The sequence below is a fragment of the Schistocerca americana genome, chromosome 1, assembly GCF_021461395.2.
Source record: "Schistocerca americana isolate TAMUIC-IGC-003095 chromosome 1, iqSchAmer2.1, whole genome shotgun sequence".
NCBI classification, from domain to species: Eukaryota; Metazoa; Arthropoda; class Insecta; order Orthoptera; family Acrididae; genus Schistocerca; species Schistocerca americana.
Genome location: NC_060119.1, coordinates 211,060,017 through 211,087,944, shown reverse-complemented (window position 1 = coordinate 211,087,944; position 27,928 = coordinate 211,060,017). Strand labels below are relative to the sequence as shown.

The window sequence follows — 27,928 nt, the reverse complement described above, 5'->3', positions numbered from 1 at the left end:
CCAAATCTGGTGCCAAATAACAATTTATAACATATTATAATTTTCAGATATTTTCCTTATTTTTGTCCAGTTAACATATCTGTTGTTAGGGCGAGGACTCTGATTAATGACTCTACGCGCGGCCACCTGTATTAGGCGGCTGTGCTCTGTATTGATTCTACGCAGAAGCCTGGGAATACCCAGGCCAAGAGTTTTCGATGTCGTTCAGACGGCCCGTTGTACAGGGAATAATAACAGTGTTTGCTTTGCTTCTAAGTAAACTACTGTGACTGTGACTGTTATAAACCACTCAAGAGCCAAGATAACTCAACATAATTTTTAATCTAAGACAACCGGTTTCAACAGTCTAAGTTGCCATCTTCAAGTCTTAAACGTTTTTTTTTTTTTTTTTTTTTTTTTTTTTTTTTTTTTTTTTTACGCTGACCTCATGCACAAGATGTCAAGTGGATAAAACGCAGGACTTTATAAACAGTTGTCATCGTTAAAATATTTAAAAAAGATGCTTGGCTTTTGAATGGTTTACAAAAATTAAAACAGATCGCCCTTCACTATCCTCATAATGAGAAAATTCAATCATATTGTGACGGTGAGAAATGAAGAATGAATCTGCCATTTCAAAACCGAAGTTACATTCAGTGACATAAAGGCGAGTGGGAAAAATCGAAGATTTTAAATATTGGTAGAAACCAGCTGCAGCCATTGATGTCAAAGCTCAGTTCCTTTACTGACTTGTTGAATTTTACTCCATGTTAATTGATATCACAAGACACAGTGTTACTAAAAAGTGTACTCAAAAAGCTCAGACCCCAGTAATTCCTAAATCGCAAAAGCTATTAGATTTTAAGCTGTATAGTACTGATGAAAAATTAGAAGCTGCGCACAAGGCGGAATGAATACTATCCTTGTTTGTTGCAGAACATTGTTCCATTGTTACATGTGATCCTCTTGGTGAACTGTGTAAAGGGACATTTTGGGATTCTAAATCTGCCATTGGATTGAAGCTGCATAGTACAAATTGCACAGAAATAACAAAGACTGTTTTGGAATCACACTTTAAAGATGAATTGCATAAAGACATTGGAGAAAAAAACGTTTAGTGTAATTCTATGTGAACCTACAGGTATCAATGTCAATAAACATTTAGGTGTTGTAGTGCGATATTCCAGCGAAAAATAAAATTCATTATATCAACATTTCTTGGATTAATTAGTCTGGAAAACGCAACTGCAAGGAGCATTGCTGGGGCATTAGTTGCAGTAATTGAGAAGAAAAAACTCACTTTAGCTAATATTATTGGTGTTGGTATAGATAATTCATCAGTGATGTGTGGTATCAGTAACAGTCTCTTTAAGATTGCAAAGATGAGTATGAGCCACTACATTTAATAGTTATTCATTGGGTATGTTATTCCATCCAGCTAAGTGTATCAAATTCATCTCAGGAAACTCGTCCATGATACATTGAATTCCTGATATGAAAGACTGGTTCTGCCAGTACTCGACTACACAAGAGAAGTGCCACAGATCTACGAAACAATTAATTTTTGGAGAAGCTCCTTTAAAAGTTCCACATCTGCATGCAACAAAATAGTTTTCGATCGAGCCTGTTGTGACTAGATGTTACTACAATGGGTTGAACTTAAGCTGCAGTTCTCCCTCTCAAAATCAAAACGACAACTGCTATACTCCTGATCTTCCACACTCAATGTATGCTGATGAGAAAAACAGAGAGTACTTAATATATCTCAAATCTCTCTTAGGAGAGGTGCAAGCAGCTGTTGAAACAGTTTGAGGGTGACACAGTAGATCCAACTAAACCCCTTGCAACTCTGTTAAACCTTCCGATGTCTTATACAACAAAGTGGTGATGCCTGGATCAAGAATGAACACTCGATGCTTCGCCATATCTTGGATACAACTTTGAGAAGGAAATAACGGAACTGAAACTCGATACAGAACAAGAATGACGACTTAGGAATAGGTGTACACAAAACTTGCGAAACAGTTACAGCAGCGTCTTCATGATAATGTGAAAACACTGGAGATAATGTCTCAACTGGGTGTTCAAGAAACAGTAAAAGTACACAAAAGAATGAAAACTACAGAACTGGCAGAAATTTTTGGTTTTCAACCAGATGAAACTGACAGAATCGTTGGCGATTGGAGAAATATCTCTCACCAAACCTGGAACTGCAAAGAAGATACAGAGGCGTTTTGGCCTGAAGTATTACAGTTCCGAGACGCAGCAGATTTACGTTCATTTTATAAGGACTTGTCTAATCTGGCTGTAGCAGTGTTATCTTTACCTCATAATAATGCCGGGAAAAGAGTCTTCAACGCAATGAAAACAGCGAAAACCAAATTGAGGAATCAAAAGTAGATTGACACTAAGTACCATGTTGACAGTAAGGTAAGTGTCAAAAATAAAGAACAATAATTGCCGTATTTATGAACTTCCAGAAGACTTGGTGGAAAAAAAAAAGGTTCTAACGCTGCATATAACTTCAAATGGAACCAGCCTTCAACTAGTGCAACAAAAGAAAAAGATGAAATAGAAACATTTTCTGACTACGAGTAAGTGAGTGTTAATTGGATGGTAGTATAAAATTAGCGAAGTCGTATAGAGCAAAGATCGCCAATGACAAACTACCCTAGGATTCCAGAGATCAAGCACGAAAGAAAGGCAGACTTTGTAGCGTTGATTACGACGCTTCTTCTTAACGAAATGTTAAAATAAAAGTTGAACGATGCCAGGGTTTAACGGCATTTGTGAAGAAAATAACCTAAGCGCTTGGGCTCTGTGTGTGTGTGTGTGTGTGTGTGTGTGTGTGTGTAGGCGCGCGCGCGGGCGCGCGCCTATGAAGTGTCACCGCAAAAAGAACGAGCGAATCATTCGGATGAGATTTTAAGTCTGTCTTATGTTTTGTTGCATACCTCATAAAACTATGTTTACAATACTGTGTCACACGGATGCTAGTGTTGCAAATTAATTAACTCAGCTAGTCAGGAGGCATTTGATGTTAATTATTTTGTGTACTGTATGTGGCTGTACTACACACTTGCTACAGTTGTCGACGGAAACTTCACGTCATATCCTCTATAAAGTTTTAAATACTGGGCTTGTTAGTCCTATTATATGCAGCTATGTGCAGTAATAAATATCTAATAATACTAACGGGAAACATTGCTATTTAAACCGTCGCTCAGGCAAGTTTGGTTCTTGTTACGCACCAGTAGCGTAATATCGTTTCCTGATTGGCTGCAAACTCATGTGCTGTACAGACACCTATACGATTCGGAAAATTGTTTTGCGCATACTTTAATAAGATACGTGTACAAATTGAAAATAGCACCAATTAGTTCGTGACATATGAATCTACTCGCAGTTCTAGAGTGTACTTGCGCAAAAGTGTAAGATTTGGCACCTGGTTTCTTATAAAATAATTTTTACAGTATCCTGCGCAAGTTAAGGTTTTTCCTTGCAGCATACTACTAGGTTTGTCTACTGACAGATTTTATGCGAAAAAGGAACAAATTCACGAAGAAATTTTTTAATAAACAAGAAACTTCTCGATCAATCATTAAACAAAGGACTAAATAAAATATTAGGCCAGAGGCTAGGCAGAAGATTTACCGTCAACGTCGTGCCACCCTTATCGCTTACCTTAAGATAATACTTGTAGATTATATTGATATATAGTAGCCTTCTGCTTTATAGATTACTGTTCATTCTGTTTAATTTCTGTGTGATTTTTAATTTTTAAAACCTTAGTTCCCATTATTGCACGAGAATTTTGGTTTGTTGGTATAACATGATAGAAGGTAGTGATGTTAATTCGCTCTGCTCTGAAACAGTATGGGCTCTCTGAATTTCAAACGATTTGGGAACGACTGCCACACAGAAAAATTCTTTGCTTCTTAGATTTGGCTAGCCGATTTGGTCGAGCGGTTCTAGGCGCTTCAGTACGGAACCACGCGGCTACGGTCACAGGTTCGAATCCTGTCTCGGGCATGGATGTGTGCGATAGCCTTAGGTTAGTTAGGTTTAAATAGTTCTAAGTCTAGGGAACTGATGACCTCAGATGTTTAGCCCCATAGTGCTTAGAGCCATTTGAACCTCTTTGGCTTGTGTTACGTAGAATGTGAATTAAATGTACATCCTCTGCAGAAAAATTTCCAGTGCTCAACAAAAGCCTCTAATGAACCGTTTTCCACAGCAGCACCCGTGTACTTGTAATTTGTATACAGTTCAACTGAGGCCGAAATGTTTACAATCGGCAGATTATTTCCATCACTTGTTAATTCAACATTCATTTTCGAAACTTTCACCGTTGTATCATGTAACGAAATTTCTTCTCTTATATTTGGCTTATTTCAACGTGATTATTATTGTAAAATATTCTCTTTTTTGCAGAGTTTTAGGTTCACTTCCAGCGCGAAGTTGTGTAATCGAGTTGGCGACATTGGTCGTTGGTCGCTCGTGGATAGATCGTGAAAGACAAAGGTCTCAGGTTGGAGTCCCGGTCTTGCGCATAGTTTAAATGTGCGAGGAAGTTTCAAATAAGTGCACACTGCGCTGTAGCGTGAAAATGCATTCGCGAAACTGTCCTCAAGGCTGTGGCTAAGCCATGTCTCCACAGTATCCTTCCTTCCAGCAGTGCTAGTCCTGAACGATATGCAGTGGAACTATTGTGATATTTTGAAGGTGGGAGGTTACATACTGGAGGAAGTGAAGCTGTGTCAGCGAGTTGTGAGTTGTGCCAGGCCTGCTCAGATGACAGAGCACTTGCTTGCAAAGGGCATAGGTTTCAATTCGAGTCCCCGTCTGGTACACAGTTCTAATCTACCAGGACGTTTCAAATCAGCATGCACTCGACTGCAGAGTAGAAATTCATTCTACAAGTTCTATCCTTGTTTACAGATCAGCATTGTTCATTATATCTGGCTTCACAACAGTGGTGGTTTGTTCTGTGATGCAAAGGATTAATTAACCCCCACAGAAATATTCGTGTCCGAGAAATTTTTACAGTACACAAAGATTTTAAAACTTAAAATAGGCATAATCCATTCTCCTGCCTTGGTGGCAGATAATTATAGTAATACATATGAACCTCTTCATTTATGTCTGCATGTCACATTTGAAACTAGTTATCAGCTCTTAAGTGCTCAGCTCTATGCACAAAATCCAATTCAGCACACCTCAAAGAGAACATTCCAGCCACTGAGTTCATTGGTGAGGGGGTGGAGAAGGAGCAGGAGGTTTCTCCTATCCTAAGCTTTGGAGCAACGATCCAGTGTGTATCCACCAGAGCCTCTGCTTCCCCTGCTGTTGTTGAACCTCACCAAAGCACAGTTCCTCTCCCTCCCCAGTCATTCTGCATACATAACACATAAACAGCAGATCTGGAATCCAACTCATACCTACACCATTCTATAGCTTATAATATCTGTTGCGTCATTCGTCCCAGTGAGCTATAATATTTCTGAAACGGCAACAACAACAAGAGTCTAGTCAGAAATGGTAGGTGGATGTTTTTACTTATTTCTTGCAGTTAAGTTACCAGTGTTGTGACCAGCTTTTACTGTTTGTCCCGCAGAAGGTTTCAGTATGCCGCTGTTGAGTTTGAAGATGTGAATTCTGAGGAGTGCAGTATGAAAGGAAATGACTGTATGGCATTATTGCCCGGGATGTCCTATTCGGGTCCGGCAGCCAAGTCAAGTCCTATTTCATTTGGCGCCACATTGGGCAAATGGGGCCGATGATGAGGATGAAATGATGATGAGGACAACACAACACCCAGTCTATGAGCGAAGAAAATCTCCGACCTGGCCGGGAATCAAACCCAGGCCCAGTGCATGGGAGGCAAGCACGCTACCATCCAAGCTAAGCAGGTGCACAGGAGTGCAGTATCTGTAGGGTGGAATCAATATGTATAACAACTCATTGCAGAGGCTTAGGGGAACTAATTTCTCTTTCCTGCCACTTGAAGATAAGTTCTGTGTTTAGGTCTTGAGGGAGACCAATGCTAGAAATATAAAGTTAGTGAAGAAAACAAAAAGGAAAAAAAAGAAACTGAAAGAATTTACAGACTAGACATTTATGGAAAAGTAGATTGGATAAGTGGTTGTGATACCACAAACAAAATTGTAGTCCAGTGTTTTCTGTGTTTGTTGTTTGCAAACAAAAATGCTCTGCGTGAAACAGCTCGTACGCTTGTATGATCTCAAACTGAATGGTCTATATCAGATGTGACTGCACAGCTAGAGCACAATATTTCAGGGAAACACAACCAGACAATGGTTACGGGCTGTCTCTTGAAATCCAAAATGATGATATTTGCAAAAAAAACCTTTACTCACTGAAATTGTGGATAGTGTTACAGTTTGTGGACATGACGAACAAAGTGACTCACCAAATTTAGGAATAATGGCTGCTATGGACCATATAATGGAGACGCTGAGTTGCATATAGGCACAACAAAAAGACTGTCGGAAAGTGAGCTTTCGGACAACTAGGCCTTTGTCAAAAATAGACAACATACAGACATGTACAGATGCACTCTCTCTCCTCTCTCTCCCTCTCTCTCTCTCTCTCACACACACACACACACACACACACACACACACACACACACAACCAAATGCATCTCACACACACTTGAGCAAGTCTCTGGCAGCTAGAGCCAGACTGCAAGCATCAGTGCACGATGGGAGAGGCAACCGTGTGGGGGATAAGGAGGAGGCTGAGGCAGGGAGGGGGTAAGTATAGCAAGGTAGGGGTGGGGGACAGTAAAATGCTACTAGTAGGAGCGTGCATGGACAAGGTGGAGAGTAAGGCAGCTAGATACAGTTGGGTTAGATGGAGGGCTGGGTAGAGAGGGGGAGGTTGCAGAAAAGGAGAGGAGTGAAAAGACTGGGTGCATTGGTGGAATAGAGGGCTGTGAACTGCTGGAATAGAGGGCTCTAATTACTGGAATGGGAACACAGAAGGAGCTACACGGGTAAGGACAATCACTGGTGAAGGCTGAGGCCAGGACGGTTATGGGAACACTGGATATATTGCAGGGAGATTTCCCAACTGCGCAATTCAGAAAAACTGGTGTTGGTGGGAAGGATACAGATGACAAAGGCTGTGAAGCAATCATAGAAGTGAAGAATGTCATGTTGTGCAGCATGCTCAAAGCAGGTTGGTCCAGTTGTTTCCTGGCCACAGTTTGCTGGTGGCCATTCATGTGGACAGACAGTTTGTTGTTTGTCATGCCCACATAGAATGGTGCACAGTGGTTGCAGCTTCGCTTGTAGATCACATGACTGGCTTCACAGGTAGCCCTGCCTTTGATGGTATGGGTGATATTTGTGATCAGACTGGAGTAGGTGGTGGTGGGAGGATGTATGGACAAGTCTTGCATGTAGATCTGTTGCAGGGATATGAGCCATGAGGCAAAGGATTGGGAGCAGCGATTGTGTAGGGATGGAGTAGTATATTGTGTAGGTTTGGCAGGCGGCAGATTATCACTGTGGGAGGGGTGGAAAGGATACTGGGTAGGACATTTCTCATTTCAGGGCATGACTAGAGGTAGTCAAAACTGTGGTGGAGAATGTAATTCAGATGCTCCAGTCCTGGATGGTGCTGACTCATGAGGGAACTGCTCCTCTTCTTCAGAAACATTTTCCTTGCCATTGCCAGTCTACATTTTATACCCTCTCTACTTCGACCATCATCAGTCCCCAAATAGCAAAACTCATTCACTACTTTAAGCGTCTCATTTCCTAATCTAATTTCCTCAGCATCACCTGGTTTAATTCGACTATATTCCATTATCCTCGTTTTGCTTTTGGTAATGTTCAATTTATATCCTCCTCTCAACACACTACCCATTCCGTTCAGCTGCTCTTCCAGGTGCTTTGCTGTCTCTGACAGAATTACAATGTCATCGGCGAACCTTAAAGTTTTTATTTCTTCTCCATGGATTTTAATTCCTACTCCGAATTTTTCTTTTGTTTCCTTTACTGCTTGCTCAATATACAGATTGAATAACATCGGGGAGAGGCTACAACCCTGTCTCATTCCCTTCCCAACCACTGCTTCCCTTTCGTGCCCCTCGACTCTTATAACTGCCATCTGGTTTCTGTACAAATTGTATATAGCCTTTCTCTCTCTGTATTTTACCCCTGCCACCCGCAGAATTTGAAAGAGAGTATTCCAGTCAACATTGTCAGAAACTTTCTCTTAAGTATACAAATCCCAGAAACATAGGTTTGCCTTTCCTTAATCTATTTTCTAAGATAAGTCGTAGGGTCAGTATTGCCTCATGTGTTCCAACATTTCTACGGAATCCAAATTGATCTTCCCTGAGGTTGGCTTCTACCAGTAGTAGTACTGTAGTAGTGATCACAGTGTCAAGGCATGCACCACTTCGGGCTGGTACATGGTATGCTACAAACAGCCCATAACTGGCTACTAGGTTCATAAATTCTCTCTCCTTAGTGCTCTCTTCAAAGTGTGCATTGAAATCACCACACAATGCAGTTTTTGACTTCAAGAACATTAGGTAGCACAAGCAAGATTCAATTTGGCTGAGAAAATTTTCAAAGTTGTCATTTGGAGAATGGTGTACTGAGGCAACAATTATATTAAGATCTAGTAACTCCAAAAGGAGACGACGCTAAATCTAACTCCACAGAGTAACTTTTCAAATCAATTTCCTTAATATTGAATTTTCTGTTGGCATACAGGGACACACCACCAAAGGAAGCAGTTGTTATGTACCATCCAGTTTAGTCGTAAGATTATGTATATTAGCACTGCTTATAACTATAGGAGTGACATTGTGAGTAGTATGTGATCCGTTTTCACTTAGTTGCTCATGGTACCTGTTTGTCACAGAGGAACTATTTCACAGGGATATCAGTCATTCTTCGGAATAAAAAACACTTTATGATAATATTATTAGGCCACATAGTGCTATCCATTACTTTATCTCTTAGGTCAAAGTTAACACTAACTTTCAAACAGTTATTAAGTCCCTTAATTTCAAGCTTCTTAGCTGTAAAGTTGTTATGCTTAGGTAATGTCTTTTGCAGGAAACTAATGGCATCTTCTGCAGTTGTCCCACTTCTGACTCTGCTCAAATGAAACCAACCCCTTTTTCACTGTACAGCATTTCTTGTTCTGCTCTTGTACCAACTATTGTTTTACTCATACTTTTAAATTTGGCACTTGTAAATGAAACTGAATTCTGTGGTGGTAAGCATGGATTCTTTTTGGCACTTCGTAGTGCACTTTTGTATTAATGTTGTTGTTCTTCAGCCACAGTTTCAACAGTGACAAATTGTACATTTCTTCTCCTTTTCCTTTATTTCTTGAAAGTGTGCTGGTGTATCGTTTGATGAGTTTTCTTATCTGACATTTACAAGATCACTAAGAATATGTAGATGATAACTCTGGTTTATTTCAGTCTCATTATATAGTTTACTATTTACATGTGGAGTGTATGCCACTGTAACAGTGTGTTTTGCTTACTTGAACAGTGATGCTAATTGATGTAGCGAACAGAAAAGACCCTTAAATTCCCCAATATGAGATGGAATTTTAAATCAAGATCTGTACAAGTTGTGTGTAAAAACAGTGTGTCATCTGAAGAATGTCTGGAGAAAACTGAACTTGGCAAACTACTGTACTGTAATTAGTCATGCAACAAGGATCAATCTGAAATAAGAGCACCCAGCATTTCAAATTTGATTGTCTGTACTTAATCATATTATGCCACACACTGTACAGCCAAATACGAAAATGAGCAGTTGATCCATCAACTACACAACAAGGGATGCAAAATTTAAAGAGACATATAGGGTATCTGAAGTGGCATCATTGACATGATTTCCACATGCAGAGAGTTGCTGCATGCCACAAAGATACAGAGACAGGGAAATGAAATTCCAAAAACTGTCACTGCAAAAGAAGTGCGTGACACAATTATCACTCAGGATGTTGAAATGCTTTGACTGCACAGGACATTTCACTGCTGCAACTATATTTTGGCCTGAAAAGTTTTTTTTCATACACAAGTCAATTTCCAAAAACTACTGCAGAGCTCATGTGAAATATACCCCATCCTTGAATGCTGTTAGAAAAGAGGTTCAGCTAATATACTCGAGAACTGATTTTAAGCTCTCGCAAGAGCTGTTCCGCTTCTGACATTCCTGCTCCGAAATAATTTGCAGGAGCCTTATAGTGAAACAATGAAACTCATGAAAGTGATTATTACCTTATCAATGACAGCATCTGAAGCCAAGCAATCTTTCTCTACCCCATAGAGAATAATAATTTTTCTACATAGTACTATGAGTCAAGAGCTGGTAATAGCACCAGCAGTTCTTTCTATAGAGAAAGACTCTGCATGCATCACTGTATGTATCATTGACTAATGCTTTGTTCTTAAGGACAAGTGAGCACATTTGTCATACAAACATTCACCTAAGGTTAGCGCACTTCCAAATAACAATTATTTTATTATAAATTTTCACCCTTTTTACGTTAATTATTTGAAACTTTGAAGTCCATCTCCCACTGAACCTCATATAAAAACTCTGTGAACTACCAGTGTTACATAGCATCATCCTTTTTCCAAATTAAAATAAAACTGTTTTAATAGTAAATCTGAAAATGGTGAGGATATTGACCAGATTTGTAAATTATATATCTTTGGTCACCTGTTATAACAGTATTCTGCTGACGAACAGAAAATTGTATTCTAAAATGAGCAAAGCAACAGATTGTCAGATCACCTTGCACAGTCAGTCACATTATACAACTTTTCTCCATGTGCAGTTTGGAGATTGAGGCTAACTAATGACAAGACTACTGAAGATTTAAAGAAGGATTCAAAATATTGACTGGGATGAAATTTACAAAGTGCCTAACGCTAACTCTAAATTTGTCATATTTGTTAATAAGTTTGTATTCATTTTTGAAAGTAGTTTTCTAAAAAGGGAATTAAATGTGGTAATGGCAAGCCATTAAAAAAACCTTGGATCACTGTAGGTATTCTAGTCTCTTCACAATGAAAAAGGATTCATATAAAATAGCCAGGACAAGTAACAACCCAAAAATATTTTCTTATTCCAATCAGTAGTGTAACAAATTAAGAAAGTTTGTAAGAAAATCCAGGGGTATGCAGATCTTGTCCAAATTTATGAGATCAGATAATGAAATAAAATCAATATGGAATGTAGTTAAACAGAGAGACACAGAGAGAACCCATAGAAAATGACATTATTTCTGTTAAAGATAATGGGAACATTGTAAAAGAAAGTTCATGTGTGGCAGAAATTTCTAATAAGTACCTTTTTTTTTTTAAAAAAAAAAAAAAAAAAAAAAAAAAAAAAAAAAAAAAAAAAAAAAAAAAAAAAAAGGGTGAGAAAATTGGTGGAAATAACCCAGAAGAGGAAGCAAAACAACACAATGCAGAATGAATAGCACAGACATTTAGTGAATTAAAAGTTAATCACACATTCTCATCTGAAATAAGGTAGATCACTATGACTTTAAAAAAGTTCATATGTGATTGATAATATCTCCAACAAGACAATGAAATTTCTAAAATCATTGGGGAAAATGGCACCCAGGCTGTGGCTAAGCCATGTCTCCACAGTATCCTTTCTTTCAGGAGTGCTAGTTCTGCATGGTTCGCAGGAGAGCTTCTGCAAAGTTTGGAAGGTAGGAGACGAGATACTGGCAGAACTAAAGCTGTGAGTACCGGGCGTAAAGGCAAAGATCTCGAGTTCGAGTCTCGGTCGGGCACACAGTTTTAATCTGCCAGGAAGTTTCAACTATTCAAGTTGGTTTGCAGAAACTATGAGACAGACAACATACCATCAGACTTTTGGAAAAATATCATCCACACAATTGTGAAGGTAACAAGGACAGATACATGTGAAAACTACCAGACAATCAGCTTAACATTTCATCCATTCAAGCTGCTGACAAGAATAATATATAGAAAAATGGAAAAGAGAAATGAGATCTTTAGATGTGACTCTTGAAATTTTCCCAGCGCATCGAATATTCCACAAGATTTCGGGATTGCAGCCGGATCTCATCGACTTCTTTCCATGATATTTCATCTGACAACCTTATAGCCATCTTCAGGTGAGTGTTTGACACTGGAGATTGCTAGTGCAAGTTGCTCTATTTATGCGTAAAAGTACCGCACGCACGCATGCACAAGTTACCGTAGCATGCGCGCCACCTGTCGATTCCAAGGCCCTCTACAATATTACTGCATTTATGGAGCACCAACGAATGCGTGAAAAAAGTAAAACATGCACCCAGACGTGTCCAAAACAATAAAATGCAAAATTTCAATATTAAAATTAAAATTACTTGTCGCTTGTGGGTGGTCACGTTTTTTCCTCCTTAAAGGAGTACTGACCTGATGTGCAGAATATCCATTATGTTGAAATACCAATTTCAAGTGCTCTAATTCGTCTGCAAGGCTGTCTTTATCAGACACGACATGTGCCCTACGCACCAACGTTCGAAGAACACCCATAGTTTGTGACGGATAATGACAGCTTGACGCCTGCATGTACAGATCCGTATGCGTGGGTTTTCGATAGACAAAATGCCCCAATGACCCATCCACCCTGCGTTTAACCATGACCTCCAGAAATGGTAGGCAACCATCCTTTTCAACTTCCATCGTAAACTGAATGTTTGTGTGGATGGAATTCAGATGTTGTAAAAACCGTGAAAGCTTTTCTTCACTGTGAGGCCACACTACAAAGGTATCGTCCACGTACCGCCAGAAGACTGTTGGTTTCAACATCGCCGAATCGAGAGCCCTCTGCTCAAAGTCTTCCATATAAAAGTTTGCTACCAGAGGGGACAGAGGACTGCCCATGGCAACACCGTCAAGTTGCTCAAAATATTCATTATTAAATAGAAAGTAAGTAGAGGACAGGGCATGGTGAAACAGTGCCATTATATCGGCCACAAACTTATTGCCGATAAGTGACAATGAATCCAAAAGAGGGACCCTCGTGAAGAGTGAAACGACATCGAAACTTACTAACAAGTCCGAATCCTTCAGCTACAGTGTTCTCAGTCTATTGATAAAGTCCGCAGAGTTGCGAATATGGTGCGTTCATTTGCCAATGAAAGGTCTCAGTAGTGAAGCCAAATGACTAGATAAATCATATGTTGGAGCACCGACATTGCTCACTATGGGGCGTAAGGGCACATTATCCTTATGGATCTTTGGAAGACCATATAACCTAGGTGGAACAGAACTGTGACGTCTCAATCTCTGAGGACTTTATCAATAGACTGAGAACACTACAGCTGAAGGATTTGGACTTGTTAGTAAGTTTCGATGTCGTTTCACTTCTGGTGGTACGTGGACAATACCTTTGTAGTGTGGCCTCACAGTGAAGAAAAGCTTTCACGGTTTTTACAACATCTGAATTCCATCCACACAAACATTCAGTTTACAATGGAAGTTGAAAAGGATGGTTGCCTACCATTTCTGGACGTCATGGTTAAACGCAGGGTGGATGGGTCATTGGGGCATTCTGTCTATCGAAAACCCACGCATACGGATCTGTACCTGGAGGCGTCAAGCTGTCATCACCCGTCACAAACTATGGGTGTTCTTCGAACGTTGGTGCATAGGGCACATGTCATGTCTGATAAAGACAGCCTTGCAGACGAATTAGAACACTTGAAATCGGTATTTCAACATAATGGATATTCTGCACATCAGGTCAGTACTGCTTTAAGGAGGAAAAAACGTGACCACCCACAAGATCAAGAGGATAAGGAGGTGTTTAAGTCCAGAGCATTTCTCCCATATGCCTGGAACATTTTATCGAAAGTAGGCAGAATTTTAAAGAAACATCGTGTGAAAGCCATCTTCCGGCCACCTACAAAGACTCGTGCTCTTCTGGGCTCAGCCAAGGATGATCTGGGATTACGGAAGGCTGGAATTTATAAAATACCTTGCGAGTGTGGGAAGGCCTACATTGGTCAAACCACACGCACAGTACACGACCGCTGCGTTGAACATGAGCGCCACACTCGCCTTTTACAGCCCAGTAAGTCGGCCATAGCCGAACATTGTATTTCCACAGGACATACTATGGATTATTCGGCCACAAAAATCTTAGCCCCATCGAGATCCTTCTGGGATTCAGCTGTGAAGGAATCTGTGGAAATACGTTTAGCGGAAAATCTCATTAATCATTGATGGCGGCTTTTTTATCGAATAAGGCCTGGGAACCGTTGATTTCTTTAATTTCAACCAAAAGAAAACTTTTTATGGCTTCTGACATGTCGAACGACAAGTAATTTTAATTTTAATATTGAAATTTTGCATTTTATTGTTTTGGACACGTCTGGGTGCATGTTTTACTTTTTTCACGCATTTGTTGGTGCTCCATAGATGCAGTAATATTGTAGAGGGCCTTGGAATCGACAGATGGCGCGCATGCTACGGTAACTTGCGCATGCGCGCCTGCGGTACTTTTACGTATAAATAGAGCGACTTGCACTAGCAATCTCCAGTGTCAAACACTCGCCTGAAGATGGCTGTAAGGTTGTCAGCCGAAATATCGTGGAAAGAAGTCGATGAGATCCGGTTGCAATCCCGAAATCTTGAAGATCTTTAGATGATGATTGGTCTGGTTTTAGGAAAGGTAAAGGCACCAGAGAGCCAATTCTGACTTTGCACTTGATTGTGGAAACAAGTCCAAAGAAAAATAGTGTATCCTTAAAGGATTTGTCAATCTAGAAAAACCATATAACAGTTTGAAATGGAGTGAGATATTCAAAATTCAGAGAAAAATAAGAGTAAGCTACTGGGAAAAGTAGATGATATACAATGTGTACAAGAACCAAGAGGGAACAGTAAGATTTGGAGACCACAACAAAATGTTCATATTAAAACGGGTGTAAGAGATGAGTGCAGTCTTTTACCCCTACTGTTTAACCTGTATATCAAAGAAGCAATGACAGAAATAAAAGAATGGTTCAAGAATGAGATTAAAATTCAGAGTGTAAGGATATCAATGAGCAGGTTCAGTGATGACATGGCTATCCTCACTGAAAGTGAAGAAGAATAACAGAATCTGTTAAATGCAATGAACAGTCTAATGAGTACAGAATATGAATTGAGAGTAAATCAGAAACAGGCAAAAATAATGAGAAGTAGCAGAAATGAGAAAAGTAGGAAGCTTAAAAATAAAACTGATGGCCAGAAACTAGATGCAGTTATTGAATTCTGCTGCCTTGGAAGCAAAATACCCCTTGACTGAAAAGGCAAGGAGGGCATAAAAAGCAGACTAGCACAGGCAAAGAGAGTATTCATGACCAAGCAAAGTCTACTGGTGTCACACAGTCACACATAGGCCTTAATCTGAGGAAGAAATTTCTGGGAATGTACTCTCAGAGCACAGCATTGTATGGTAGTAAATAATGGGTAGTGGGAAAACTGGAACAGAGGAGTGTTTGAGATGTCGTGTTACAGGCAAATGTTGAAAATCAGGTGGTCTGATGAGGTAAGGAATGAGGAAGTTCTCCACAGAATTACCGAAGAAAGGAATATATCAAAAATAATGACAAGAGACTCTGGGATGATAGGACATGTGCTAAGGCATCACAGAGTAACCTCCATGATACTAGTGGGAACTGTAGATGGTAAAAACTGTAGGGAAAAAAAAAAAAAAAAAAAAAAAAAAAAAAAAAAAAAAAAAAAAAAAAAAGAAGAAGATTGGAATGCATACAGCAGATAACTGATGGCTTAGGCTGCAAGTTTTGTTATGTTTTAGTTTTAGGGCACAGATATAACTAGGGTCATAAGCGCCCATGTCAAAACTATAGAACACAAAGACAAGAAGAGTTAAAAAAAACGACTACATGTCAATCCCAATCGATGTAAGAGAAGACAGCTAAAAATAGAGACATGAAGAAAAGTCTATAAAATACACATTAAAGAAACAGAGGTCCAGAAGCAAAATTTAAATGGCCTCCACCGTACTGCTACGACAGATAAAAAGTAAAACACGGTCGACAGCCTGCATGTTGTTTGCTAAAATGGCCAATAACTTAGACGCAAACCCAAGTGGGAACATAAATGGTTAAAAAATGGGCTGCAAGTGCTGTTATTAGTCACTTATGTAACACATCATTAACTCAGGGTCTTTTCCTAGAGAGACTGAAATAGGTCATTGTTAGGTATCTCTATAAAAAGGGTGACTCCACAGACATCAATAACTACAGTCACCCTCTACATCTTTTTCTAAAAGTTTTGAGAAGATAATGTACTCCAGGGTTCTTACCCACCTGTGCAGCAATAGACACTAAAAAGTTGTGGCCCTATAATGTAAAAAGTTCTTATTCACTTATGTAACACATCATTAACGCATAGCGTTTTCCCAGAAAGATTGAAATACGCCATTGTTAGGCTTCTCTACAAAAAGGATGAATCGACAGACATCAATAACTACTGCCCATTCTCACTCTTTACATCATTATCTGAAGTTTTTGACAAGACAATGTATCCCAGGATTGTTATCCATCTTTATAGTAACAGCATATGTAGCTAATCAGAGTTTGGATTTCTAAATGACCCATGTGTTGCTTCAATATCGTACTGAAAGCATGATATAATCTCTTTGCCCCTTAGTTAAGCAACCATCCCCTTCATGTCTCCCTCCTTACTGTGCTGACTTAATGTGGATGAGCTCAATCTCAGTCTTTGACCACCAATAACTGGAGGTTGGCCCTTCAAGGACAAATGCAGGCGGTCACGTGGGATATGGGATGCTATTAGCAACTGCTGAAACTGAATATCATTATGAGCAAATGTATGCCGCCATTCTATCAGCTTACATGCCTAAGAAGTATGTGACTTGGATTTGGTGGAGGATGGCCCTGGAACTGAGTCTGCTATTTGAGGCTACAGAATTTACTGTGGAAAGCAGAATTACTGAGTTGTAGTTGAGGACCTCAGTATGTATCAACATTATCCTCAGCTATCTGCTGTGCTGCAGGCTTCTTTATGTCATCTGTTTTAGATTTTATCAGTTCCACTCAGCTAACTGAAATAGGTAGAGATTTTTGTCTGTCTGTGTCCCATTTATTCCTGTTCATCAGCATTGAGACCAATTTGAAATATATGAATATTTGTGCTGCTTTGTTTAATTTATTGTGGTGTTCAGGATAAATTTTACTACTCACTGTCTCAGTTGAAGCCTTGTGGGTGGTGGTATTTAAAGTTTATTAATATATTCTCTTGTAGAAATAGCCTGAGCCATTTGCATTCTACTTAAAGAGTTCAATTAACATTTCTCTGATTTAGGTAAAGCTTGTGTGTCACTTTATTTTATAATTTCCCATTAGTTGCTTGGTTTGCAGGTCTGTAATTTGATGTGCTGACTAAATGTTTAGTAATGACTGATTTATTTTGTTTCTTTGAACATGTGTTAACTGAAATCCCTTTTTTCTGCTGTTATAGTAATGCCTGAATTTCATAATGTGCTTTATTGAAATTATTTTGACAGAGGTCAGGTGGAGGTTTCTCAATTTTCAAATATTAAATGTTTTGCTTGTTTTCTTACATTCATTTGGGATTTCATGTGTTTAACAGAAACAAAAAATATTTTACAGCATTTTAAATAAAATCTTTTCTGGGTGACTGCTATGTTTTTATGCCCTGGCATCGTATCATTCTCATCTCCTCACTTGCTGAAGTATTTAAAAAAGGACCATTCTTCTGAGTTAGCTACTTATACATTTACTGAGTGCATAATAAAATCTTTGAATGTTAAAACATCACCAACTGGGATCTTCTGCCATTTATTGAAGTCGTTTGCCTGGGTCAATCACAATATCCTATTAAGGCCAATTCACACATGCTCTCACATCACTTCACATCAAAACTCCACAATGCATTTCAAATAGTGGCATTCACACAAGTCATCACTGGCCTTCATATCACATCACCATTAGGAATTGTCAGGAAGAAAGTTTTGCTGGTGTCATCGTCTGCTGACAGCGGTGTGCACATAAGATGGTGGTTGGTGGGCAATGCTCAGTGGCAAGCAGCAATGTACCATGTGATGCTCGAGCCGATACCATCATTCTGCTGCATACATCTATAGCAGACACATCAAGGTGTGCTCAGAACATTAATTGTTTATTTTCATGTTAGTTTATACATATATTGTGGTTACTTTCCCATGATAGTGCTAATTAAGGATGAAGTAATGCAAACACATGAAGTATTACGTTAAGAAGCAACAGTAATAGTTCCCGAGCATATAAATACTGCCAAGTCAGAAGCAGAAACAGTTGCCAGGCATAGTGCTCATCCCTGCGTTGCCAGCTATTACGGTAGGTGATGGCTGTAGTAAAAATTGTGGGACAGACACAAAGAGCATAATGGAAACATTGCAAATTATTCTCAGTCTATATACGAATTCGCAGTGTCTGTTCTTTCGGAGATATCTAGAAGTACAGGCACCACATGTAGTCCCAATGCAGCTGATGTCAATAGTAGCTTTGCTGTCCTTTCTTCCCCCCTCCCCCTTTAGTTTACATAATATGTGGCACAGCTGTGGAGTCTTCATGGAGTCTGTTCTTTCAAATGTGTCCGAAAGAACAGACACCATGCATTCATATAACTGATTTGCCTCGATTTATGATGAATCCTCCACATTTAGTGTGGATGCACAATTGTGTTCGACCTCCTGTGGGACTTTCAAAGTAGTGAGCATGGAGGACATGGATGGGGATGGCAGATAGGTGGCCTACTTGAGAATGTGGGTCACCTGGGAGGCATGCTGCGATAGTCCACATAATTTTGATAACACTATGTATGGATGGCATAGTGGTGAATGCAACTGCCTAGTAAGAAGGAGATCTTGTGTTTGAGTCCTGGAAGAGCACACATTTTCACTCATCACCAATGATTTTGCATAAAGTACCAATGCAGCTGACATCAATAGTTCCTTCCCTTTCATTTCCTTTCTCGTTCTCCACTTTCAGTTTACATAATATGTATAACAGCTGTGGATTCCATGTGGTGCCTGTTCTTTTGGACATGCCTGAAAGAACAGACACCACACATTCATGTAACTGATTCACCTCAATGGGCGATAAAACCACCGCATTCAGTGTGGATGCACAATTTCGTTCAACCTCCTGTAGGAGTCTCAAGGAGGACACAGATCGGGACTGCAACAGGTGAAATGTGGTTTGGCCTGGAGATGTGCTGAGATAGTCCACAATAAACACTGTGTCCAGATAGTGCAATGGTTAATGCAATTGCCTAGCATACATTTTCACTTATCACCGCTGATTCCGTATAAAGTCATGCTGCAGCTGACATAAGTAATTCCTTCCCTTTCCTACTATTTCTCCTCCTCCACCTTCAATTTACATATTATTCCCTTTCTCCCACTGTGCAGAATACATCGCACTGCCACCTTCTTGCATGCACCCAGCTGTAGCATCGGAAGTTAATCTGTTTTTGCTGCACTCACTCATGTTATAGTACTCGATTACATGCTTTGGTACCTTCTTAACATTTATTTTGCTGTTTTGCTTTGCTTTTATGACAAATTGCAATGTTCCATGATGACTTGGATATTTTTTTCCATTGAGTGTTCTTCCATAAGTGAGGTCAGATACCTGAAATCGAAAAATGATTTAGATTTTACAATAACAGACCGCAGCAGATGCCTACACTGTGTATAAAAGCAGATGCCTACACTGTGTATAAATAAGACCATAAGTCATTGAAGAAATTTTCATTAAATAACGTTTTTAAGTGAATAAAACCAGCCTCAATGAAGGAAAAAACATTTGTTTATGATGTTATTAGTCATGTAAACAAATGGATAATGTAAATGGGTTCTATTTATTCCATTATAACAATATTTGATATGTGTGTGTATGTATATATTTTCACTAACAAATAAATGTTGATGTTTTGAATGATGTTTAACTTCTCAGGACTTCAGCCTACAAAAGTAATTAAGAATTTGACCATTAATACAAATTTTAGTTGTTAGTTACTCAATTCCAATGCTATACTCTATTTCTATCATGGATGGTATCTCATAACCTCTTTCACCATTTAGTACTGGGCTTAAGCAAACTGATGTGATGTCTAGTGTGGATACACCCTAATGTGATGATGATGGTGATGTGAAGTGATGTGACATGGCAGTTGTTGACATCTACTATGAATCAACTTTGGAGCAGTTAAGTTTTAAGGAATATGTGGTTCAGTATATATCTGGTTTATGTCCTATTTAGGAAACAGAATTCAGAAAGTTACTTTAGTAATACGAAGAGGGACATCACATCAGCTACAATAGGAGAAATCACAATGGGAGTCCCACAGGGTTCGATCATGGACCCATTACTGTGCAAGCTTTAGGTTAGTGATCTGTCATTTTATTTGAGGCAGAAGGCAGAATTAATCCTTTTTGCAGATGAAACAAGCATTATTATGAGGCTGAGAAAATACGCATCAACAAAGTAGTGAATGATGTTTTTGTGTAAATTACTGAATGGTTTTGCACTAACGGGCCAGCTTTAAACTTTGAAAAAACACAGTTCATCCAGTTTTGTACTTTAAAAAATATGCCTACCCTCCTATTAACCTAGTATACCAATAAAAAATAATAAACAGGTGGAAAATTGTAAGTTCTTAGTTGCGTACATTGCTGAAAAATTTCATTGAAAAACCGTAAAGTAGATCTACTAAAACATTTAGGTTCAGATACTTTTGCATTAAAATAATTGTCAACTTCGGGATATAGAAGTCAGTAAGTTAGTACAGTCTACATATTTTCATCCATTGATGTCTTATACAGTAGTGTTCTGGGGTAACTCCTTGCTTAGGCTAAAAGCATTCATTGCACAAATGAAAGTAATTAGAATTATGTGTGGCATTCACACACATACATCTTGCACATATTTCTTTAAGCAGCTGAGAATATTACCCACAGCCTCACAGTACATTTATTCACTTATGAAGTTTGTTATCAACAATACATGTAAGTTTCAGAGCTATTCACAAGTACCTCACTAGATGGAAAAATGATTTGTATTATCCTTTAAAAGAGTCTAATTTTGGCACAAAAAGAGGTGAGATATGCAGCTAAAAACTTTTTGACATTTTACCTATGGAAATAAAATGTCTGACAGATAGCATAAATGTTTTTAAATGTAGATTATAGAGCTTTCTCCTTGACAAACCTTCTAAACCAAAGAGGAATTCCTGAGCCAAGATAATTAGTCATTAATAGAGATATTAGTCATTAAAACAAACTGTAAATGGCCAGCATGCTGCCATATAAATATTATTTAATATTTTTTATTTAGTTTACCTAAGTTTTCTATGTTTTTTCTATTGACACATCCCACATCGTAACATTTATTGCGAATTGGATATGTGGTACAACTAATTAGCTTACTAACTAGCTTCAGTGTAACACAATAATGTTTGATAGATAACACAATAATGCTTCCAACACAATATCAGAATAAGAGGGAGGACACATAAAAACGAAAACAATATGTACTGTGTTCATGAAATAATGACAGAAAAATAAAATGCCACGGGTGCCATGAACTAAAATACTACAGATTTAGATAAATCTTAAGTGGACTAGATCAGCGTCAAATTATCAACATTTTTGGTGAAAACCCAGTATTTGGTTTTACAACTCTGAAGCATAAGGAACAAGATCATTAAAATTAACTTCATAAATAGCAACTTACATGTAAGCACAGAGTAATAATGATGCCCTTGAAAATTAGAAATGTTTATGCACAACAAAACAAGTCACAAAACAATAATAATTATAATAATTGCAAGTTTGTTTTCATATCCCTGCACTGTAATGTTCTGTCAATTAACAGTTATTGCTGCTTTGCGTCTACCCACTGCCAGATTCAGAGATCTAATAATGCTGTATGTAGCACTGAAGTAACCATTATGTAATGTTGTAATGTGGGTTGGTTTCTTTTGAACTGAGTGAATGAGCAATTCTACTCCTATTGTGAGGACTAAATTCGACTCCTCACTTTCAGCAAACCAACAAGTTTACATACCCATTGACACAATTGTTGCAAGCAGTATCTGGTCAGACATAGATTTTAAGATCAATTTACACTGGATGTCAATGGATGGAATGGAAGACAACATAACCATTAAATGGTGGTATGTTCACACTACACAGAACCCCAATGCAACATCACTTCACTTAGGCCAGCAGTGAACAGTGCATGTTTCGTTAGGAGATATCATCCATGAAACAAAAACTTGCAATAGTCTCAGAATTAAGGAACTAGCAACATGCAGGTTATTAACAGGCAAATCAAAAGTCATAACAGATGTTCTTGACAGAAATTGTATGATAAACTGCTGAGGAATGAAACAATACTTTCATCCAAATATTTCAAAACATTGACATTTATTTGTTAAAGCAAATGTATATACATACAAACACATCAAACAATATTTAGAAGTCAATACCAAGAGTATTCTACCTCATGCACTGGTTTTTTTCTATCTTTCTAAGCATCAAATATAACAATTTTTTCTAATTCTCCAGATCTGACTTTTTCACCTTAGGCAGGCCCATATCAGGTCCAGAACAATCTGTCTGCACAAATATCTGTGCATGCAATAAACTCTTGTAAATACTGTGCATTTACATGACAAAGTTTCAGTCTACTGCTGGCCTGCCAATTGTCAGTGGAGGAAAGGGCTGTCAGAGGCAAGTGAATATGCTGCTGTGAAGGATATTTCAATTCCAGACACTAATGGATAATGCAGGAAATTCTGCTGTGGTTTCTGTTCATAAATAGTCTTAGCAATGTTAAAAAAGTGTCAGTGGCAGAAAGAACAATTTAAATGGTCAAGACAGTAGCTCCTTAAGGCTGAAACACACTAGACATCAATGGATCATCATGCCACGTCACATCATTTCGTTGTTACATCACATCATGCCTATTCACTTATGCACCGTACAGGATGGTGAAAATGTGGTTATGAGATACCACTCATTATACAAAAAGTCGAAATAAGGACAATCCACACAGGCTGTCGTGGCACTGTCATGTCAGAGTGTATTCACACTGTCCTTCATGTCAAGTCCATTCAGATCACGCAATCTCAGCTCACATGACTATCCTCAGTTGTTTCCTCATGGGAACTGTGATCTTCCCAAAATAATTCCCAACTGTTGTTATGCGGGAAGTGGACATACATAACATGGAAGCTTATATATGTAGATGATGGGATTCATTTGTATGAAAACGACATTTATCAGACTCATATTGGTTTGCAGCTTGCAGGAGTAGCATGTGTATTAGAGCAGGAAGATAGAAGTGTGAAGAAGGAAAAAAGAAAAAAGAAAAGAAAAGAAAGTGTGAGGTCTGAAAATGTCTTTACATGGTACAGAAGGCGAATTTCACACATACTGCAAGGAGCCTGAGAAAGAGGAATCTGCATTTTATAAATATTTTTTGAATTTATTACACCAAATTGCACCCAAAATTACTAAAAGAAACACAGTGTTACGATCTGCCATCATAATCTGTGAAAAATTGGTTTGCTTAAGGTTAAGTTTAGTTGACAGTCCAGTGCAAATTTCTGTGCAATAGGCATATCTCCCTCAACAGCTTTTGCTTCAAGATTTATGAGTTTTCTTCATATTCTCTATATGGCTTTTAATAGAGTAAGTGCCTTATTTGTGCTGGGGTTAGCTAGTGAAACTGCATAAATATTGACCACTGATGCTTTCAAAACTGTTTCACACACAGTGCACAGAGCTGCTTAATAATATAGCCTACCACAAATATATATATTTAAACAAACAACTTTAATATGTTACTTGATGTATACTTCACAAAAACGCATTTTCCACTGTTGCAGCGTCTGAAGGATTCAGTCCACTTCCTTATCAAACATTACAAATGCTTAACAACATACAAATAAATTTCATTTACTAATCAGTCTAACTCTTCCCACAGTGCTTTCTTCACTTTAAGTTGCAGCCATATCGAAGTCTATTTCACTGTAAAATATTAAATACTGGTATATTGATAATCATGGCATTATAAATAAATGTGAGAAGGCTCAAGATGTTTAGGAATCAGACTTCACACACTCTTTCTTTGTTCCACAATGCTGCTTTCCTAGCAGAGATTGAGTACCTCCAGTTGCTCATGTTGTACAGTTCAGACTGCTGCCTCATTGCTTCAATTAATCTTTTGTCATTCATATAAAACTAACAGTTTTAACTAATGAATAACAAAATGAAACAATTTACAGCAAATAACAAAAATAACAAGTAATAAAGACTTAGAATAACAACCGATATCAACAATGAAAAGCACGATGACAGGAAGGATGGAGAATATGCAAACAATTGTGTATCCAGAGGAAATGAGCTTAGGAGCCACATGATCCACAACAGATGATGTCTGCCATCAAAACTTCCTTCCCTAGAAATTTTGACGGTGCTGTAATGTGACACGGTGTGACGTGACAGCCAGTGTGGATGCCGCCATTTGAAATGCACTGAGGAATGTTTTGATGGGATGAGATGTGATGTGATAGTTAATATGAATTGGCCTATATAGTGTTTGAATTGAGCAACTAACAATGAATAACAGACAAAGTAAACTTTATAACATATGTTCTTAATTTTTGAGGTAAAGCACTGAGAAGTTGAATAACATTTTAAAACAGCAACATTTGTTTGTTACCAAAAAATGTAGGGTGCATACAAACAAATCAAACAATATTTATAAGAGAATAAATATAGACTGTTTACCTTACCTATTATGTTTTTTTTACATAATTAATAAATTCTTAACAATTTTATTTTTCTCTTTAATTATTTAACGTAAATTGCTTCAACTTATATTCTTATTTATACACAGTGTAGGTATAATCTCTGTTCTGTTAATGTAAAACTTAAATAATTTTTCACCTTCATATAACTGACCTTGTTTATGGAAGGACGCACAATGAAAAAAATATCCAAGTAATCATTGAATATTTGCAATATTCCATGAAAGCAAAGCAAAATAATAAAGTAAAGTTTACAAGAAGACAAAAGCATGAAATCCACTACCATAACATGAATGAGAGCAGTGAAAACAGGTTAACTTCTGATGCTAGTGGATGACAACGCAGTCAAAAGTTTCTTCCTGAAAAATCTTGACAATAATCTGACATAACAGGACATGACATGATGTAATGGTCCACTGATGGCCTCTATGAATTCTGCCATTTGAAATGCATGTGGAATGTTTTGATGTGATGTGAGGTGATGGCAGTTTAGAATTGGTAAGTGATGGCAGTTTTCACCTAATAATTTACTTGGCAATTTACACGGCAATCCTAATGATGGATGGAAATTATTTGTGAACAGCCATAGAGGCATATCAATTGACACTTGTAGTTTCTCATGTAATATGGTGAAATACCTCAATGAAGAAAGTAATTTCGCAACTTGAATCGTTGATAGCAAAATTGTGATTCAGGAAGAAGTTACAAAGATTTAAAATTTTTGACAGCAATGTCCAAATGAACATTGAGTGAAACAATACTTGGCACATGCAAAGCTATTTAAGTGTCCTGAAGAAGAATTTCATGGAGACAATTAAAGTATTTAACAGTGTAACTGTGTAACAGATAATATTTTTTCATATGAATGGCCAGTGTGGTATCTGTTTATTTCAGAGTATATAGGAATCTTCATTTCTCTGCCTGAAGTCTAGCAGCAACCTGTCGTAAATTTCTGCTCTAAAATATAAAACTCAGTTATGTTGTATAGACAGGAATTTATAGTATATATGAAAAGTTTTAATAATGCGGTAGTGATTTATGCAGTTACCTTTAAACCACTAATGTTACACCCCACATTTCTATCAGGGAGTAAACATGTTGATGAACAATTGTAAGAATCCCTTTGCCACTGAAGACACTGCTGCAAGATGTTTCTTTATCAACTTAGCACAATATTCTGACTGCACTTTTCTGTAGAATAAATACTTTTATTTTATCTACAGTGCCACAAAAGATTGTGGTATAGAACAGTACTGAGTGAAAATATGCTTGGAATCCTTTATTCAGGTCAATGTAATGAGACAGATTTCTAAGCACAAAGTAGTCAGTACTAATAATTTTGGTCAAGTCTGCAATGATATTTTTTATTATTACAGTTTTCCTGTTTGCTGTAGGGTCAACTGTTCGTTTCCTGTACTAATGAATTATAAACACCCACCTTCTTATCTCGATTGCTGGAATCCTCAGTCTTCACTTTCCACAAACCTGAATATCAGATTTGCATTGATCTACTGTCCACACACTACAATCTATCTGTGCAGGTATGATTTGTGCTCACAAATTTGAACAATTTTGCTCAAACCTCCAAGTTTATGCACATCTAATATTTGTGCAAATCACCTGTCCACATGAGATGTCTGTGCAAATGTAATGAGTGCAGACAGTTTGTAGTGTGTGGACTTGCATTTAAAGGATATTGATGTTGTTGTTGTTGTTGTTGAATTCTTTCCTTAGACTCATTTGTGGCAACTACACCCTACAATCTTTTAGTACAGATATGATCTGCATCCACAGATTTGAGCAATTTTGCTAAAAACTTCAGTTTTGCACACATCTTATATCAGTGCAAATCACCTATCCAATTGCTATGATCTATCTGCACAGATGTGATGGGCATTTAAGGTAAGCTGACGTTGTCATCATCATCATCATCATCATCATTATTATTATTATTATTATTATTATTATTATTATTATTATTATTATTATTGTTGTTGTTGTTGTTGTTGTTGTTGTCATCGTCGTCTTCTTCTTTCCTGAGACTGGGTTGATGCAGCTATCCATGCGATCCTGTGGAAACCTCTTCATCTCTGCATAGATGCTGATAGATAACTAGTGCAGCCTAGATCCATTTGAGCCTGTTCACTGTAATCAGACCATGGCCCCCCCATTACAAGTTTTATGCCACACTTCCTTCCATTGTCAAACTGATGATTCAGTATGTCTTTGTTTATTTATTCATCTATAATTAAGGATCTGCATGCAATCAGTGTCATCATGATTGATGTTGTCTTAAGTACTACACAAGAGATTTTAGGAAGTATAATTGCCATCTTAGGAGAAACCTACATACACTATGAATTACGCATAACTAGCGTATGTGCAATAAAAGAATATGCAAAATAAAACAACATAGGTGATACTGTATATTAAGATTCCTCCACATGGTTAATAGTTAAATATGAAATGAAACCTTGTTTAGTTACTTACTAAGGTACACACAATAAAATAATAGAGGGCATACAAAAAATTTCCCAATGTGTTTAATAGTAAAACATGAGCTGAAGACTAGTTACTTGCATGTTGACTATATACTGGAGAACAGATACCAGAAGCAACAAACGTGCATAGAAAGAAGGTACAATCAATCAGTATTATAAGTTATGTATTATTCCAAGTTAACTTAACTGATTTTTTAAGATGTTGATTGCTGCAGGTATAGTGATGCACATTTTGCCACCAGGCTACAGCATCAGCTTCTGCTATGGCTGCTGATGGGCCTATTGCATCAGGTATAAGGCTCTGCTGTGGCTGCCATGACCTTGTAGCAGTCAATGAATTAAGAATGTAAAATTCTTTGTCTTTCAGGCATTTTTTTCCTTGTTGCCTCAGGACGTGATCCCTCCTTTTAGTCAAGTTATGCCACAAAGCTCTTTTGCATCATTTATATTTAATACATATTCATTAATTGTTCAATCTACCCATCTGCTTTTAGAATTCCTCTATAACACTACATTTCAGAAGTTTCTATACTCTTTTCATCTGAAA

The 27,928-nt window shown here is 37.9% G+C and overlaps 1 long non-coding RNA gene across 3 annotated transcripts in view; it reads right to left on the bottom strand.

The window, feature by feature from the left end:
• Positions 1 to 17,840: 17,840 nt before the first annotated feature.
• LOC124600936 overlaps positions 17,841 to 27,928 on the bottom strand; it is a 48,912-nt gene continuing 38,824 nt past the window's right edge. Inside the window, exons 3-4 of one of the 3 annotated variants that reach the window (XR_006978576.1) lie at positions 19,545 to 19,692; positions 17,841 to 18,155 (exon numbers count right to left, since the gene is read on the bottom strand). This is a non-coding gene — a long non-coding RNA (uncharacterized LOC124600936). The remainder of the gene's footprint in view (positions 18,156 to 19,544; positions 19,693 to 27,928) is intronic. The other 2 variants (XR_006978575.1, XR_006978577.1) reach the window with 2 other exon arrangements.